This window comes from Oncorhynchus clarkii, chromosome 6, assembly GCF_045791955.1.
Source record: "Oncorhynchus clarkii lewisi isolate Uvic-CL-2024 chromosome 6, UVic_Ocla_1.0, whole genome shotgun sequence".
In the NCBI taxonomy this organism is placed as follows: Eukaryota; Metazoa; Chordata; class Actinopteri; order Salmoniformes; family Salmonidae; genus Oncorhynchus; species Oncorhynchus clarkii.
Window position 1 is genome coordinate 81844955 of NC_092152.1, and position 17306 is coordinate 81862260.

Below are 17306 nucleotides of genomic sequence, written 5' to 3' on the forward strand. Positions count from 1 at the left end.
GGCGGAATAACCATTCATGTGCAACAACTTCCACATCTCAATGGGTCTGTAGCTTCCTGTTCGAGCCGTAGCGCAGATCTTTCTGTGTGTGTTGTACAGCGACATCTGTTCTGAATGACAAACACAAACATGATAAAAACACTGCGCAGCTGTTTCTCTTGTCGTCTCTTCTTCGTCTCTCTCTCCTGGAAACATCAGGATTCAGAGCATCAGAGAAAGGCATCAGAAACAGGTATGAGGCATACAGACGTATCTCCTACTGAGGCAGATTGGGCGTGTCTCCACACCTGTCATCGCTGTCATGTAATGAACAGGGACACAGCATGAATCCTTTTTCTTCACGTCACTCGGTAATAAACGACGACAGGGTTGTCAAGTAGGTTATGTGGCGAACAAACGCTTCAGATAATTGGCAATGAAAACCACTTACTCTAGCTTACAAATGTGTGTGTGTGTATGTGTGTGTGTCACATAGAACAGGGTGACCGTTGGGACCTGTATGAGGCCTTGACATAGGTGAGTTCATCCAATCAGAATCACCATTTGGAAGCTATGCACAGAGGTCACTGAACGGCATGGCCCAATTACCTCTGCTGTTGCTGCCCCTGTTCGCTCGCACAGACAGAGGTTAACGTGTCCTGGACATGTCAACACTGAAGCATACCACCCTGCATACCACTGCTGGCTTGCTTCTGAAGCTAAGCAGGGTTGGTCCTGATCATTCCCTGGATGGGAGACCAGATACTGCTGGAAGTGGTGTTGGAGGGCCAGTAGGAGGCACTCTTTCCTCTGGTCTAAAAAAATATCCCAATGCCCCAGGGCAGTGATTGGGGACATTGCCCTGTGTAGGGTGCCGTCTTTCGAATGGGATGTTAAACTGGTGTCCTGACTCTCTGTGGTCATTAAAGATCCCATGGCACTTATTGTAAGAGTAGGGGTGTTAACCCCGGTGTCCTGGCTAAATTCCCAATCTGGCCATCAAACCATCACAGTCACCTAATAATCCCCAGTTTACAAGTGGCTCATTCATCCCCATCCTCTCCCCTGTAACTATTCCCCAGGTTGTTGCTGCAAATGAGAATGTGTTCTCAGTCAACTTACCTGGTAAAATAACAAATAAATAAAACTGAAATCAATGTTGAAAACACATACATTAATATCATCATTCACAGGCTGATTTGTGACGTTTGTCCCATTGCAGCAAAATGTCATTGCTATTTCACAGTAAAAGATTCTAAATAGTCATAGAGTATAGCGATGTGGAATATAAACAGATTACTATTATTCCCCTTCTTTTCAAAAGCACTTCTGTTCATTCTCCATTATCCTGTGTTGGTGACTTAACTTCTCCTGTGATGTGTTCCCCGTCTGCCACTGAAGAGCTGTGGTCGAGGTCTTCTCTCAGCCTCTATCTCCGGCAGTGTGTGTATCTGCCCCTGCATCTAGGGTTCACTCTCACACCCTCCAACAGGTATGGAGGGCTTTTAAAAACCCTACTCGCCCCCATTAGTTTGTACAGCATGCACATACACACATGCTAAGAGACACACACACACACACAAACACACACTTACACATATATACGTGGCTCTTGCATACTGCGGGCACTGAATTAGCATAGTGAAGACGCTTCATTATGTAAATGAATTCCTCTCTGATCGTGCAGGGAAATGGAGGATGGTTTATGATGATGCTAGACAGAGTTTAAACCATTTTGGATCAATGTGTTTAATACCACTTTGATATGTATCCCTCCAACCCCTCCTTTAAAAGGCCAGGATGTAAACAATTCTAGATACATGTGCATTGTAATTACACTATAGCTATTCTCCCTGTGGTCAAATAAAATCACTAAATGGTTTTGGATCATATAAAAAGCATACTTCTACAGTTACTAGGCAGATTCCCCTCACAGTTAGATTCTACAGTAACTAGGCAGATTCCCCTCACAGTTAGATTCTACAGTTACTAGGCAGATTCCCCTCACAGTTAGATTCTACAGTTACTAGGCAGATTCCCCTCACAGTTAGATTCTACAGTTACTAGGCAGATTCCCCTCACAGTTAGATTCTACAGTTACTAGGCAGATTCCCCTCACAGTTAGATTCTACAGTTACTAGGCAGATTCCCCTCACAGTTAGATTCTACAGTTACTAGGCAGATTCCCCTCACAGTTAGATTCTACAGTTACTAGGCAGATTCCCCTCACAGTTAGATTCTACAGTTACTAGGCAGATTCCCCTCACAGTTAGATTCTACAGTTACTAGGCAGATTCCCCTCACAGTTAGATTCTACAGTAACTAGGCAGATTCCCCTCACAGTTAGATTCTACAGTTACTAGGCAGATTCCCCTCACAGTTAGACTCTACAGTTACTAGGCAGATTCCCCTCACAGTTAGATTCTACAGTAACTAGGCAGATTCCCCTCACAATTAGATTCTACAGTTACTAGGCAGATTCCCCTCACAGTTAGATTCTACAGTTACTAGGCAGATTCCCCTCACAGTTAGATTCTACAGTTACTAGGCAGATTCCCCTCACAGTTAGACTCTACAGTTACTAGGCAGATTCCCCTCACAGTTAGATTCTACAGTTACTAGGCAGATTCCCCTCACAATTAGATTCTACAGTTACTAGGCAGATTCCCCTCACAGTTAGATTCTACAGTTACTAGGCAGATTCCCCTCACAGGTAGATTCTACAGTTACTAAGCAGATTCCCCTCACAGTTAGACTCTACAGTTACTAGGCAGATTCCCCTCACAGTTAGATTCTACAGTTACTAGGCAGATTCCCCTCACAGTTAGATTCTACAGTTACTAGGCAGATTCCCCTCACAGGTAGATTCTACAGTTACTAGGCAGATTCCCCTCACAGGTAGATTCTACAGTAAGTAGGTAGATTCCTCTCACAGGTAGATTATACAGTAACTATGTAGATTAACTCACAGGTAGATTCTACAGTAACTATGTAGATACCCCTCACAGGTAGATTCTACAGTAACTAGGTGATTCCTCTCACAGGTAGATTCTACAGTAACTAGGTAGATTCCTCTCACAGGTAGATTCTACAGTAACTATGTAGATTCACTCACAGTTAGATTCTACAGTAACTAGGTAGATACCCCTCACAGGTAGATTCTACAGTTACTAGGTAGATTCCGTAACAGGTAGATTCTACAGTAATTAGGTAGATACTCCTCACAGGTAGATTCTACAGTAACTAGGTAGATTCCCTAACAGGTAGATTCTACAGTAATTAAGTAGATACTCCTCACAGGTAGATTCTATAGTAACTAGGTAGATTTCCCTCACAGGTGGATTCTACAGTAACTAGGTAGATTCTACAGTAATAAGGTAGATTCCGTAACAGGTAGATTCTACAGTAATTAGGTAGATACTCCTCACAGGTAGATTCTACAGTAACTAGGTAGATTCCCTAACAGGTAGATTCTACAGTAACTAGGTAGATTCCCTAACAGGTGGATTCTACAGTAACTAGGTAGATTCCATAACAGGTGGATTCTACAGTAACTAGGTAGATTCCGTAACAGGTAGATTCTACAGTAACTAGGTAGATTCCCTCACAGGTAGATTCTACAGTAACTAGGTAGATTTCCCTAACAGGTGGATTCTACAGTAACTAGGTAGATTTCCCTCACAGGTGGATTCTACAGTAACTAGGTAGATTCCCTAACAGGTGGATTCTACAGTAACTAGGTAGATTCTACAGTAATCAGGTAGATTCCCTTCACAATGAGAGGTGCTTGTGTGCAACCAGTAGTTAATAATCAAAGACATCGCTAAGGCAGGTTTGGTTTATTTTCCATTACGTATTCTCCTTTCCAGACGTAATACCATGCTACTGTATAAGCCTGTGGAGAGAGGATATAGCTCTTTATCATGTGAGCAGCTGCCACACTACAATCCTGTTATTCAGTCAAAAGGACTTATTCCTGTGGAGGTTAGCAATACCGTAATAGAATACGATGCAATAAAGTTAGGCAGGATTCATTTAAATGGATAGAAGAGGTCAGATTCCTGGATAATAAACAAGAAACTAGCTAATCTGGTTATAGTGGATAAGACTGGGATACATAGAGGAGTAAAAGAAATGAGACACACACACACAGCCACGCACACAAACACACACACACACACAGACACACAGACCCCCCCCGACCCCCCACCCCCCAACACTCACTCACATGGTTGGCCATGGCCTTGGCTTTGTTCTAAAGCTCTTAGCCGTTTGTCTAGTGCTACACAGCCTCCATTTACTCAAGATTGGCTGTGACTGCTGACCCCTGACCCCAATCCACACAGGTGCTGCAGGAGGAACCATTAATACTGGCAGCAGGTTGTTTTTGTCTCTAGGCCACTAGATAAATGATGCCCTTGGCGGGCACACACATGCAAGCACGCACAAATACACACAAATACACCCACACACACACAAACACACACACACACACACACACACACACACACACACACACACACACACACACACACACACACACACACACACACACACACACACACACACACACACACACACACATACAGAAACATACAAATACATATTCTCAAACACAAAGACACAAAATAAAGCATTTTCCTAAACAAATGTGCCCACACATAAACAGAGGTAACAAAATACACACAAACACATGTACTCTGGGCTCAGACAGTCAGGATGGTAGGCTGACACTGATTATACACATTAAACACATGTACTCTGGGCTCAGACAGTCAGGAAGGTAGGCTGACACTGGTTATACACATTAAATACATGTACTCTGGGCTCAGACAGTCAGGATGGTAGGCTGACACTGATTATACACATTAAACACATGTACTCTGGGCTCAGACAGTCAGGATGGTAGGCTGACACTGGTTATACACATTAAATACATGTACTCTGGGCTCAGACAGTCAGGATGGTAGGCTGACACTGATTATACACATTAAACACATGTACTCTGGGCTCAGACAGTCAGGATGGTAGGCTGACACTGGTTATACACATTAAATACATGTACTCTGGGCTCAGACAGTCAGGAAGGTAGGCTGACACTGATTATACACATTAAACACATGTACTCTGGGCTCAGACAGTTAGGAAGGTAGGCTGACACAAACACAGATAAAACGTACAACAAACGAGCACCCCCCCCCCACACACACACACACACACACACATACACACACACATCCATTTTGATGGAATGGTCCATCTACCATCATCCAGTATCAAGCCCTGGGGAAAATAGAAGAGAGAAGATATATCCCTCTTCTTCCCCTATCCCCATTTCCTTCCCCTATCTCTCTCTCCTTCCCCTATCTCTCTCTCTCTCCTTCCCGTATCTCTCTCTCTCTCCTTCCCCTATCTCTCTCTCTCCTTCCCCTATCTCTCTTTCCTTCCCCTCTCTCTCTCTCCTTCCCCTATCTCCCCCTCTCCTATCTCCCCCTCTCCTATCTCCCCCTCTCCTATCTCCCCTCTCCTGCTCTATCTCTCCTCTCCTTCTCCATCTCTCCTTCCCCTATCTCCCCTCCTTCCCCTATCGCTCCCTCTCCTTCCCATATCTCTCTCTCTCCTTCCCCTCTCTCCCCCTCTCCTTTTCCATCTCTCCCTTTCCTTCCCATATCTCCCCCTCTCCTTTTACATCTCTCCCTCTCCTTCCCCTATCTCTCCCTCCCCTATCTCCCCTCCTTCCCCAAGCTCCCCTGTCTCCCTCCCCTAACTCCCACTATCATTCCCTTATCTCCCCCCTCCTTCCTCTTTCTCCCCCTCCCTCCCCTATCTTCCTCTCCTTCCCCTATCTCCCCCTCTCCTTCCCCTATCTCCCCCTCTCCTTCCCCTATCTCCCCCTCTCCTTCCCCTATCTCCTCCTCTCCTTCCCCTATCTCCCCCTCTCCTTCCCCTATCTCCCCCTCTCCTTCCCCTATCTCCCCCTCTCCTTCCCCTATCTCCCCCTCTTTTTCCCCTATCTCCCCCTCTCCTTCCCCTATCTCCCCCTCTCCTTCCCCTATCTCCCCCTCTTTTTCCCCTATCTCCCCCTCTCCTTCCCCTATCTCCCCCTCTCCTTCCCCTATCTCCCCCTCTCCTTCCCCTATCTCCCCCTCTTCTTCCCCTATCTCCCCCTCTTCTTCCCCTATCTCCCCCTCTTCTTCCCCTATCTCCCCCTCTTCTTCCCCTTTCTCTCTCTCCTTCCCCTATCTCCTCCTCTCCTTCCCCTATCTCCCCCTCTTCTTCCCCTTTCTCTCTCTCTTTCCCCATCTCCTCCTCTCCTTCCCCTATCTCCCCCTCTTCTTCCCCTTTCTCTCTCTCCTTCCCCTATCTCCTCCTCTCCTTCCCCTATCTCCCCCTCTTCTTCCCCTTTCTCTCTCTTTTTCCCCTATCTCCCCCTCTCCTTCCCCTATCTCCCCCTCTTTTTCCCCTATCTCCCCCTCTCCTTACCCAATCTCCCCCTCTCCTTCCCCTATCTCCCCCTCTCCTTCCCCTATCTCCTCCTCTCCTTCCCCTATCTCCCCCTCTTTTTCCCCTATCTCCCCCTCTCCTTCCCCTATCTCCCCCTCTCCTTCCCCTATCTCCCCCTCTCCTTCCCCTATATCCTCCTCTCCTTCCCCTATCTCCCCCTCTTCTTCCCCTATCTCCCCCTCTTCTTCCCCTATCTCCCCCTCTCCTTCCCCTATCTCCCCCTCTTCTTCCCCTATCTCCTCCTCTTCTTCCCCTTTCTCTCTCTTTTTCCCCTATCTCCCCCTCTCCTTCCCCTATCTCCCCCTCTTCTTCCCCTATCTCCCCCTCTTCTTCCCCTATCTCCCCCTCTTCTTCCCCTTTCTCTCTCTTTTTCCCCTATCTCCCCCTCTCCTTCCCCTATCTCCCCCTCTTTTTCCCCTATCTCCCCCTCTCCTTCCCCTATCTCCCCCTCTCCTTCCCCTATCTCCCCCTCTCCTTCCCCTATCTCCTCCTCTCCTTCCCCTATCTCCCCCTCTTTTTCCCCTATCTCCCCCTCTCCTTCCCCTATCTCCCCCTCTCCTTGCCCTATCTCCCCCTCTCCTTCCCCTATCTCCCCCTCTCCTTCCCCTATCTCCCCTCTCCTTCCCCTATCTCCTCCTCTCCTTCCCCTATCTCCCCCTCTCCTTCCCCTATCTCCTCCTCTCCTTCCCCTATCTCCCCCTCTCCTTCCCCTATCTCCCCCTCTCCTTCCCCTATCTCCCCTCTCCTTCCCCTATCTCCTCCTCTCCTTCCCCTATCTCCCCCTCTCCTTCCCCTATCTCCTCCTCTCCTTCCCCTATCTCCCCCTCTTCTTCCCCTTTCTCTCTCTTTTTCCCCTATCTCCCCCTCTCCTTCCCCTATCTCCCCCTCTTTTTCCCCTATCTCCCCCTCTCCTTCCCCTATCTCCCCCTCTCCTTCCCCTATCTCCCCCTCTCCTTCCCCTATCTCCTCCTCTCCTTCCCCTATCTCCCCCTCTTTTTCCCCTATCTCCCCCTCTCCTTCCCCTATCTCCCCCTCTCCTTCCCCTATCTCCCCCTCTCCTTCCCCTATCTCCTCCTCTCCTTCCCCTATCTCCCCCTCTCCTTCCCCTATCTCCTCCTCTCCTTCCCCTATCTCCCCCTCTTCTTCCCCTTTCTCTCTCTTTTTCCCCTATCTCCCCCTCTCCTTCCCCTATCTCCCCCTCTTTTTCCCCTATCTCCCCCTCTCCTTCCCCTATCTCCCCCTCTCCTTCCCCTATCTCCTCCTCTCCTTCCCCTATCTCCCCCTCTTTTTCCCCTATCTCCTCCTCTCCTTCCCCTATCTCCCCCTCTCCTTCCCCTATCTCCCCCTCTCCTTCCCCTATCTCCCCCTCTTCTTCCCCTATCTCCCCCTCTCCTTCCCCTATCTCCTCCTCTCCTTCCCCTATCTCCCCCTCTCCTTCCCCTATCTCCCCCTCTCCTTCCCCTATCTCCCCCTCTTCTTCCCCTTTCTCTCTCTCTTTCCCCATCTCCTCCTTTCTTCAGCCCTGTCTGTGTCCCTTGTTACAGATGCAGCATATTTAGTTGTGGGGCCTTGTGTTGGCAGTTCATTCACCCCAGTAACCCGACCTCCCTCCATCACCAGGGGACTAATGTATTCAACTCATCTCCGCCGGCCAGAGAGGTCACAGCCTTATCTACCCTGCCGCTGTACCGCTGTCAGCTACCCAGCCACTCACCATAACTTCTACTGCTAGCAGAGGGAGAGGAGAGAGAGAAAGAGGAAGAATGAGTGGAAGACACAAAGGAAGGAAGGAAATGAAGAAAAAAGGAAGGAGGAGATGGAAGAACAGGGAGAGAGCGAGATGGAGGAATAAATAATAAAATGTACATTAAAATGATGGAGTAGGAGGAAGAGTGAGGTTGCAGGAGAGGGAGAACTTTAGCTGAACTGACAAAATGTCTTCTAGCTTGATTGGACAGAGGTTAAGAGAGACAGTGGTGGAGTGTTATATGTAGGAAGGGAAGGAGCTGCAGTAAGACATGTATAGGCTGCCCCCCTGCCCCCTGCTCCCCTGCCCCCCAGCCCCGATGGGAAGTGTTTAACAATGTAGCCGTCAGATGTAGAGGAAGGGACTCCGCCAGAGTCCAGTTAATTAACCACATCAGTTTCTTAATGTGATAAATTTTAATTAAACAGAATTTTAATCGGGAGCAGGGGGAGGGGGTCAGTGGTGTAACAGAGAGTGAAATGGGTGTGTGGAGGGATGGGGGGGGGGGGGGGGGGGGTCAGTGGTGTAACAGAGAGTGAAATGGGGGTGTGGAGGGACGGGGGAGGGGGAGGTCAGTGGTGTAACAGAGAGTGAAATGGGGGTGTGGAGGGACGGGGGGGGTAAGCTATAACAAGCAGGTTGCTAACGTGTTCGCGCATGTGTGAGTGTGCATGTATGTGTGTGTGTGCTTAGGTGCCTGTGTATTTGCGTGTGTGTGATGTGCGCGCTACGCTAAGGGTAGAAGCTTAGGCTTCCCTCACTTCAGTTTTGCAGCTGTCTAATTAAAATGGATGGAGCATTAAGCCTTTTGGACTCTGGTGCCTCTCATTTCATGACTATTAATGCTTTTAATGAACTGGGCTAATAAGGCAGTTTTTCTCTGCCACACTTTGGAGGGGCTGTCCAACACAGGGGGGAGGTGCTGTCCAACACAGGTGGGAGGGGCTGTCCAACACACTGGGGAGGGGCTGTCCAACACACACCACGGTCGGGAAGATGAGCTCCCACTCCCTTCACTGGGGAAATTAAAACAGCAATCACAAACCCATCCTCACCAGGCACAGCCTCATCCATACACTGACAAAGACCCTTCAGAATATGCAGAGGTTGGTAACAAATAAGGATCCATCTATTGACTTTAGGAGGATCTGTGCACTAAGGTCAGCATGAGTTGAACATTTTTTGAATAGTTATCTTTAATTTAGTCTTTTTCTATTACCATGAAGGTATAGAGTTGTCTTTTCTATTACCATGAAGGTATAGAGTTGTCTTTTCTATTAACATGAAGGTATAGAGTTGTCTTTTCTATTACCATGAAGGTATAGAGTTGTATTTTCTATTACCATGAAGGTATAGAGTTGTCTTTTCTATTACCATGAAGGTATAGAGTTGTCTTTTCTATTACCATGAAGGTATAGAGTTGTCTTTTCTATTACCATGAAGGTATAGAGTTGTCTTTTCTACTACCATGAAGGTATAGAGTTGTCTTTTCTATTACCATGAAGGTATAGAGTTGTCTTTTCTATTACCATGAAGGTATAGAGTTGTCTTTTCTATTACCATGAAGGTATAGAGTTGTCTTTTCTATTACCATGAAGGTATAGAGTTGTCTTTTCTATTACCATGAAGGTATAGAGTTGTCTTTTCTATTAACATGAAGGTATAGAGTTGTCTTTTCTATTACCATGAAGGTATAGAGTTGTCTTTTCTATTACCATGAAGGTATAGAGTTGTTGTCTCTTTTCTATTACCATGAAGGTATAGAGTTGTCTTTTCTATTACCATGAAGGTATAGAGTTGTCTTTTCTATTAACATGAAGGTATAGAGTTGTCTTTTCTATTAACATGAAGGTATAGAGTTGTCTTTTCTATTACCATGAAGGTATAGAGTTGTCTTTTCTATTACCATGAAGGTATAGAGTTGTCATGAAGGTATAGAGTTGTCTTTTCTACATGAAGGTATAGAGTTGTCTTTTCTATTAACATGAAGGTATAGAGTTGTCTTTTCTAGTTGTCTTTTCTACTACCATGAAGGTATAGAGTTGTCTTTTCTATTAACATGAAGGTATAGAGTTGTCTTTTCTATTACCATGAAGGTATAGAGTTGTCTTTTCTATTACCATGAAGGTATAGAGTTGTCTTTTCTATTACCATGAAGGTATAGAGTTGTCTTTTCTATTACCATGAAGGTATAGAGTTGTCTTTTCTATTAACATGAAGGTATAGAGTTGTCTTTTCTACTACCATGAAGGTATAGAGTTGTCTTTTCTATTAACATGAAGGTATAGAGTTGTCTTTTCTATTACCATGAAGGTATAGAGTTGTCTTTTCTATTACCATGAAGGTATAGAGTTGTCTTTTCTATTACCATGAAGGTATAGAGTTGTCTTTTCTATTACCATGAAGGTATAGAGTTGTCTTTTCTATTACCATGAAGGTATAGAGTTGTCTTTTCTACTACCATGAAGGTATAGAGTTGTCTTTTCTATTACCATGAAGGTATAGAGTTGTCTTTTCTATTACCATGAAGGTATAGAGTTGCCTTTTCTACTACCATGAAGGTATAGAGTTGTCTTTTCTATTACCATGAAGGTATAGAGTTGTCTTTTCTATTACCATGAAGGTATAGAGTTGTCTTTTCTATTACCATGAAGGTATAGAGTTGTCTTTTCTATTACCATGAAGGTATAGAGTTGTCTTTTCTATTACCATGAAGGTATAGAGTTGTCTTTTCTATTACCATGAAGGTATAGAGTTGTCTTTTCTATTAACATGAAGGTATAGAGTTGTCTTTTCTATTACCATGAAGGTATAGAGTTGTCTTTTCTATTACCATGAAGGTATAGAGTTGTCTTTTCTATTAACATGAAGGTATAGAGTTGTCTTTTCTATTACCATGAAGGTATAGAGTTGTCTTTTCTATTACCATGAAGGTATAGAGTTGTCTTTTCTATTAACCATGAAGGTATAGAGTTGTCTTTTCTATTAACATGAAGGTATAGAGTTGTCTTTTCTATTACCATGAAGGTATAGAGTTGTCTTTTCTATTACCATGAAGGTATAGAGTTGTCTTTTCTACTACCATGAAGGTATAGAGTTGTCTTTTCTATTAGGTATAGAGTTGTCTTTTCTATTACCATGAAGGTATAGAGTTGTCTTTTCTATTACCATGAAGGTATAGAGTTGTCTTTTCTATTACCATGAAGGTATAGAGTTGTCTTTTCTATTACCATGAAGGTATAGAGTTGTCTTTTCTATTACCATGAAGGTATAGAGTTGTCTTTTCTATTAACATGAAGGTATAGAGTTGTCTTTTCTACTACCATGAAGGTATAGAGTTGTCTTTTCTATTAACATGAAGGTATAGAGTTGTCTTTTCTATTACCATGAAGGTATAGAGTTGTCTTTTCTATTACCATGAAGGTATAGAGTTGTCTTTTCTATTACCATGAAGGTATAGAGTTGTCTTTTCTATTACCATGAAGGTATAGAGTTGTCTTTTCTATTACCATGAAGGTATAGAGTTGTCTTTTCTACTACCATGAAGGTATAGAGTTGTCTTTTCTATTACCATGAAGGTATAGAGTTGTCTTTTCTATTACCATGAAGGTATAGAGTTGTCTTTTCTACTACCATGAAGGTATAGAGTTGTCATGAAGGTATAGAGTTGTCTTTTCTATTACCATGAAGGTATAGAGTTGTCTTTTCTATTACCATGAAGGTATAGAGTTGTCTTTTCTATTACCATGAAGGTATAGAGTTGTCTTTTCTATTACCATGAAGGTATAGAGTTGTCTTTTCTATTACCATGAAGGTATAGAGTTGTCTTTTCTATTACCATGAAGGTATAGAGTTGTCTTTTCTATTACCATGAAGGTATAGAGTTGTCTTTTCTATTACCATGAAGGTATAGAGTTGTCTTTTCTATTACCATGAAGGTATAGAGTTGTCTTTTCTATTACCATGAAGGTATAGAGTTGTCTTTTCTATTACCATGAAGGTATAGAGTTGTCTTTTCTATTACCATGAAGGTATAGAGTTGTCTTTTCTATTACCATGAAGGTATAGAGTTGTCTTTTCTATTAACATGAAGGTATAGAGTTGTCTTTTCTATTACCATGAAGGTATAGAGTTGTCTTTTCTATTACCATGAAGGTATAGAGTTGTCTTTTCTATTACCATGAAGGTATAGAGTTGTCTTTTCTATTACCATGAAGGTATAGAGTTGTCTTTTCTATTACCATGAAGGTATAGAGTTGTCTTTTCTATTACCATGAAGGTATAGAGTTGTCTTTTCTATTACCATGAAGGTATAGAGTTGTCTTTTCTATTACCATGAAGGTATAGAGTTGTCTTTTCTATTACCATGAAGGTATAGAGTTGTCTTTTCTATTACCATGAAGGTATAGAGTTGTCTTTTCTATTACCATGAAGGTATAGAGTTGTCTTTTCTATTACCATGAAGGTATAGAGTTGTCTTTTCTATTACCATGAAGGTATAGAGTTGTCTTTTCTATTACCATGAAGGTATAGAGTTGTTGTCTTTTCTATTACCATGAAGGTATAGAGTTGTCTTTTCTATTACCATGAAGGTATAGAGTTGTCTTTTCTATTACCATGAAGGTATAGAGTTGTCTTTTCATGAAGGTATAGAGTTGTCTTTTCTATTACCATGAAGTTGTCTTTTCTATTACCATGAAGGTATAGAGAGTTGTTGTCTTTTCTATTCATGAAGGTATAGAGTTGTCTTTTCTATTACCATGAAGGTATAGAGTTGTCTTTTCTATTAACATGAAGGTATAGAGTTGTCTTTTCTATTACCATGAAGGTATAGAGTTGTCTTTTCTATTTAGAGTTGTCTTTTCTATTACCATGAAGGTATAGAGTTGTCTTTTCTATTACCATGAAGGTATAGAGTTGTCTTTTCTATTACCATGTCTTTTCTATTAACCATGAAGGTATAGAGTTGTCTTTTCTATTACCATGAAGGTATAGAGTTGTCTTTTCTATTACCATGAAGGTATAGAGTTGTCTTTTCTATTACCATGAAGGTATAGAGTTGTCTTTTTTACCATGAAGGTATAGAGTTGTCTTTTCTATTACCATGAAGGTCTTTTCTATTACTACCATGAAGGTATAGAGTTGTCTTTTCTATTACCATGAAGGTATAGAGTTGTCTTTTCATGAAGGTATAGAGTTGTATACCATGAAGGTATAGAGTTGTCTTTTCTAGGTATACCATGAAGGTATAGAGTTGTCTTTTCTATTAGAGTTGTCTTTTCTACTACCATGAAGGTATAGAGTTGTCTTTTCTATTAACATGAAGGTATAGAGTTGTCTTTTCTTTACCATGAAGGTATAGAGTTGTCTTTTCTATTAACATGAAGGTATAGAGTTGTCTTTTCTATTACCATGAAGGTATTACCATGAAGGTATAGAGTTGTCTTTTCTATTACCATGAAGGTATAGAGTTGTCTTTTCTATTACCATGAAGGTATAGAGTTGTCTTTTCTATTAGTTGTCTTTTCTATTACCATGAAGGTATAGAGTTGTCTTTTCTATTACCATGAAGGTATAGAGTTGTCTTTTCTATTACCATGAAGGTATAGAGTCTTTTCTATTACCATTGTCTTTTCTATTACCATGAAGGTATAGAGTTGTCTTTTCTATTACCATGAAGGTATAGAGTTGTCTTTTCTATTACCATGAAGGTATAGAGTTGTCTTTTCTATTACCATGAAGGTATAGAGTTGTCTTTTCTATTACCATGAAGGTATAGAGTTGTCTTTTCTATTACCATGAAGGTATAGAGTTGTCTTTTCTATTACCATGAAGGTATAGAGTTGTCTTTTCTATTACCATGAAGGTATAGAGTTGTCTTTTCTATTACCATGAAGGTATAGAGTTGTCTTTTCTATTACCATGAAGGTATAGAGTTGTCTTTTCTATTACCATGAAGGTATAGAGTTGTCTTTTCTATTACCATGAAGGTATAGAGTTGTCTTTTCTATTACCATGAAGGTATAGAGTTGTCTTTTCTATTACCATGAAGGTATAGAGTTGTCTTTTCTATTACCATGAAGGTATAGAGTTGTCTTTTCTATTACCATGAAGGTATAGAGTTGTCTTTTCTATTACCATGAAGGTATAGAGTTGTCTTTTCTATTACCATGAAGGTATAGAGTTGTCTTTTCTATTACCATGAAGGTATAGAGTTGTCTTTTCTATTACCATGAAGGTATAGAGTTGTCTTTTCTATTACCATGAAGGTATAGAGTTGTCTTTTCTATTACCATGAAGGTATAGAGTTGTCTTTTCTTCATGAAGGTATAGAGTTGTCTTTTCTATTACCATGAAGGTATAGAGTTGTCTTTTCTATTACCATGAAGGTATAGAGTTGTCTTTTCTATTACCATGAAGGTATAGAGTTGTCTTTTCTATTACCATGAAGGTATAGAGTTGTCTTTTCTATTACCATGAAGGTATAGAGTTGTCTTTTCTATTACCATGAAGGTATAGAGTTGTCTTTTCTATTACCATGAAGGTATAGAGTTGTCTTTTCTATTACCATGAAGGTATAGAGTTGTCTTTTCTATTACCATGAAGGTATAGAGTTGTCTTTTCTATTACCATGAAGGTATAGAGTTGTCTTTTCTATTACCATGAAGGTATAGAGTTGTCTTTTCTATTACCATGAAGGTATAGAGTTGTCTTTTCTATTACCATGAAGGTATAGAGTTGTCTTTTCTATTACCATGAAGGTATAGAGTTGTCTTTTCTATTACCATGAAGGTATAGAGTTGTCTTTTCTAGTTGTCTTTTCTATTACCATGAAGGTATAGAGTTGTCTTTTCATGAAGGTATAGAGTTGTCTTTTCTATTACCATGAAGGTATAGAGTTGTCTTTTCTATTACCATGAAGGTATAGAGTTGTCTTTTCTATTACCATGAAGGTATAGAGTTGTCTTTTCTATTACCATGAAGGTATAGAGTTGTCTTTTCTATTACCATGAAGGTATAGAGTTGTCTTTTCTATTACCATGAAGGTATAGAGTTGTCTTTTCTATTACCATGAAGGTATAGAGTTGTCTTTTCTATTACCATGAAGGTATAGAGTTGTCTTTTCTATTAACATGAAGGTATAGAGTTGTCTTTTCTATTACCATGAAGGTATAGAGTTGTCTTTTCTATTACCATGAAGGTATAGAGTTGTCTTTTCTATTACCATGAAGGTATAGAGTTGTCTTTTCTATTACCATGAAGGTATAGAGTTGTCTTTTCTATTACCATGAAGGTATAGAGTTGTCTTTTCTATTACCATGAAGGTATAGAGTTGTCTTTTCTATTACCATGAAGGTATAGAGTTGTCTTTTCTATTACCATGAAGGTATAGAGTTGTCTTTTCTAGTTGTCTTTTCTATTACCATGAAGGTATAGAGTTGTCTTTTCTATTACATGAAGGTATAGAGTTGTCTTTTCTATTACCATGAAGGTATAGAGTTGTCTTTTCTATTACCATGAAGGTATAGAGTTGTCTTTTCATGAAGGTATAGACCATGAAGGTATAGAGTTGTCTTTTCTATTACCATGAAGGTATAGAGTTGTCTTTTCTATTACCATGAAGGTATAGAGTTGTCTTTTCTATTACCATGAAGGTATAGAGTTGTCTTTTCTATTAACATGAAGGTATAGAGTTGTCTTTTCTATTACCATGAAGGTATAGAGTTGTCTTTTCTATTACCATGAAGGTATAGAGTTGTCTTTTCTATTACCATGAAGGTATAGAGTTGTCTTTTCTATTAACATGAAGGTATAGAGTTGTCTTTTCTTACCATGAAGGTATAGAGTTGTCTTTTTATTACCATGAAGGTATAGAGTTGTCTTTTCTATTACCATGAAGGTATAGAGTTGTCTTTTCTATTACCATGAAGGTATAGAGTTGTCTTTTCTATTACCATGAAGGTATAGAGTTGTCTTTTCTATTACCATGAAGGTATAGAGTTGTCTTTTCTATTACCATGAAGGTATAGAGTTGTCTTTTCTATTACCATGAAGGTATAGAGTTGTCTTTTCTATTACCATGAAGGTATAGAGTTGTCTTTTCTATTACCATGAAGGTATAGAGTTGTCTTTTCTATTACCATGAAGGTATAGAGTTGTCTTCTTCATGAAGGTATAGAGTTGTCTTTTCTATTACCATGAAGGTATAGAGTTGTCTTTTCTATTACCATGAAGGTATAGAGTTGTCTTTTCTATTACCATGAAGGTATAGAGTTGTCTTTTCTATTACCATGAAGGTATAGAGTTGTCTTTTCTATTACCATGAAGGTATAGAGTTGTCTTTTCTATTACCATGAAGGTATAGAGTTGTCTTTTCTATTCATGAAGGTATAGAGTTGTCTTTTCTATTACCATGAAGGTATAGAGTTGTCTTTTCTATTACCATGAAGGTATAGAGTTGTCTTTTCTATTACCATGAAGGTATAGACCATGAAGGTATAGAGTTGTCTTTTCTATTACCATGAAGGTATAGAGTTGTCTTTTCTATTACCATGAAGGTATAGAGTTGTCTTTTCTATTACCATGAAGGTATAGAGTTGTCTTTTCCATGAAGGTATAGAGTTGTCTTTTCTATTACCATGAAGGTATAGAGTTGTCTTTTCTATTACCATGAAGGTATAGAGTTGTCTTTTCTATTACCATGAAGGTATAGAGTTGTCTTTTTATTACCATGAAGGTATAGAGTTGTCTTTTCTTACCATGAAGGTATAGAGTTGTCTTTTCTATTACCATGAAGGTATAGAGTTGTCTTTTCTATTACCATGAAGGTATAGAGTTGTCTTTTCTATTACCATGAAGGTATAGAGTTGTCTTTTCTATTACCATGAAGGTATAGAGTTGTCTTTTCTATTACCATGAAGGTATAGAGTTGTCTTTTCTATTACCATGAAGGTATAGAGTTGTCTTTTCTATTACCATGAAGGTATAGAGTTGTCTTTTCTATTACCATGAAGGTATAGAGTTGTCTTTTCTATTACCATGAAGGTATAGAGTTGTCTTTTCTATTACCATGAAG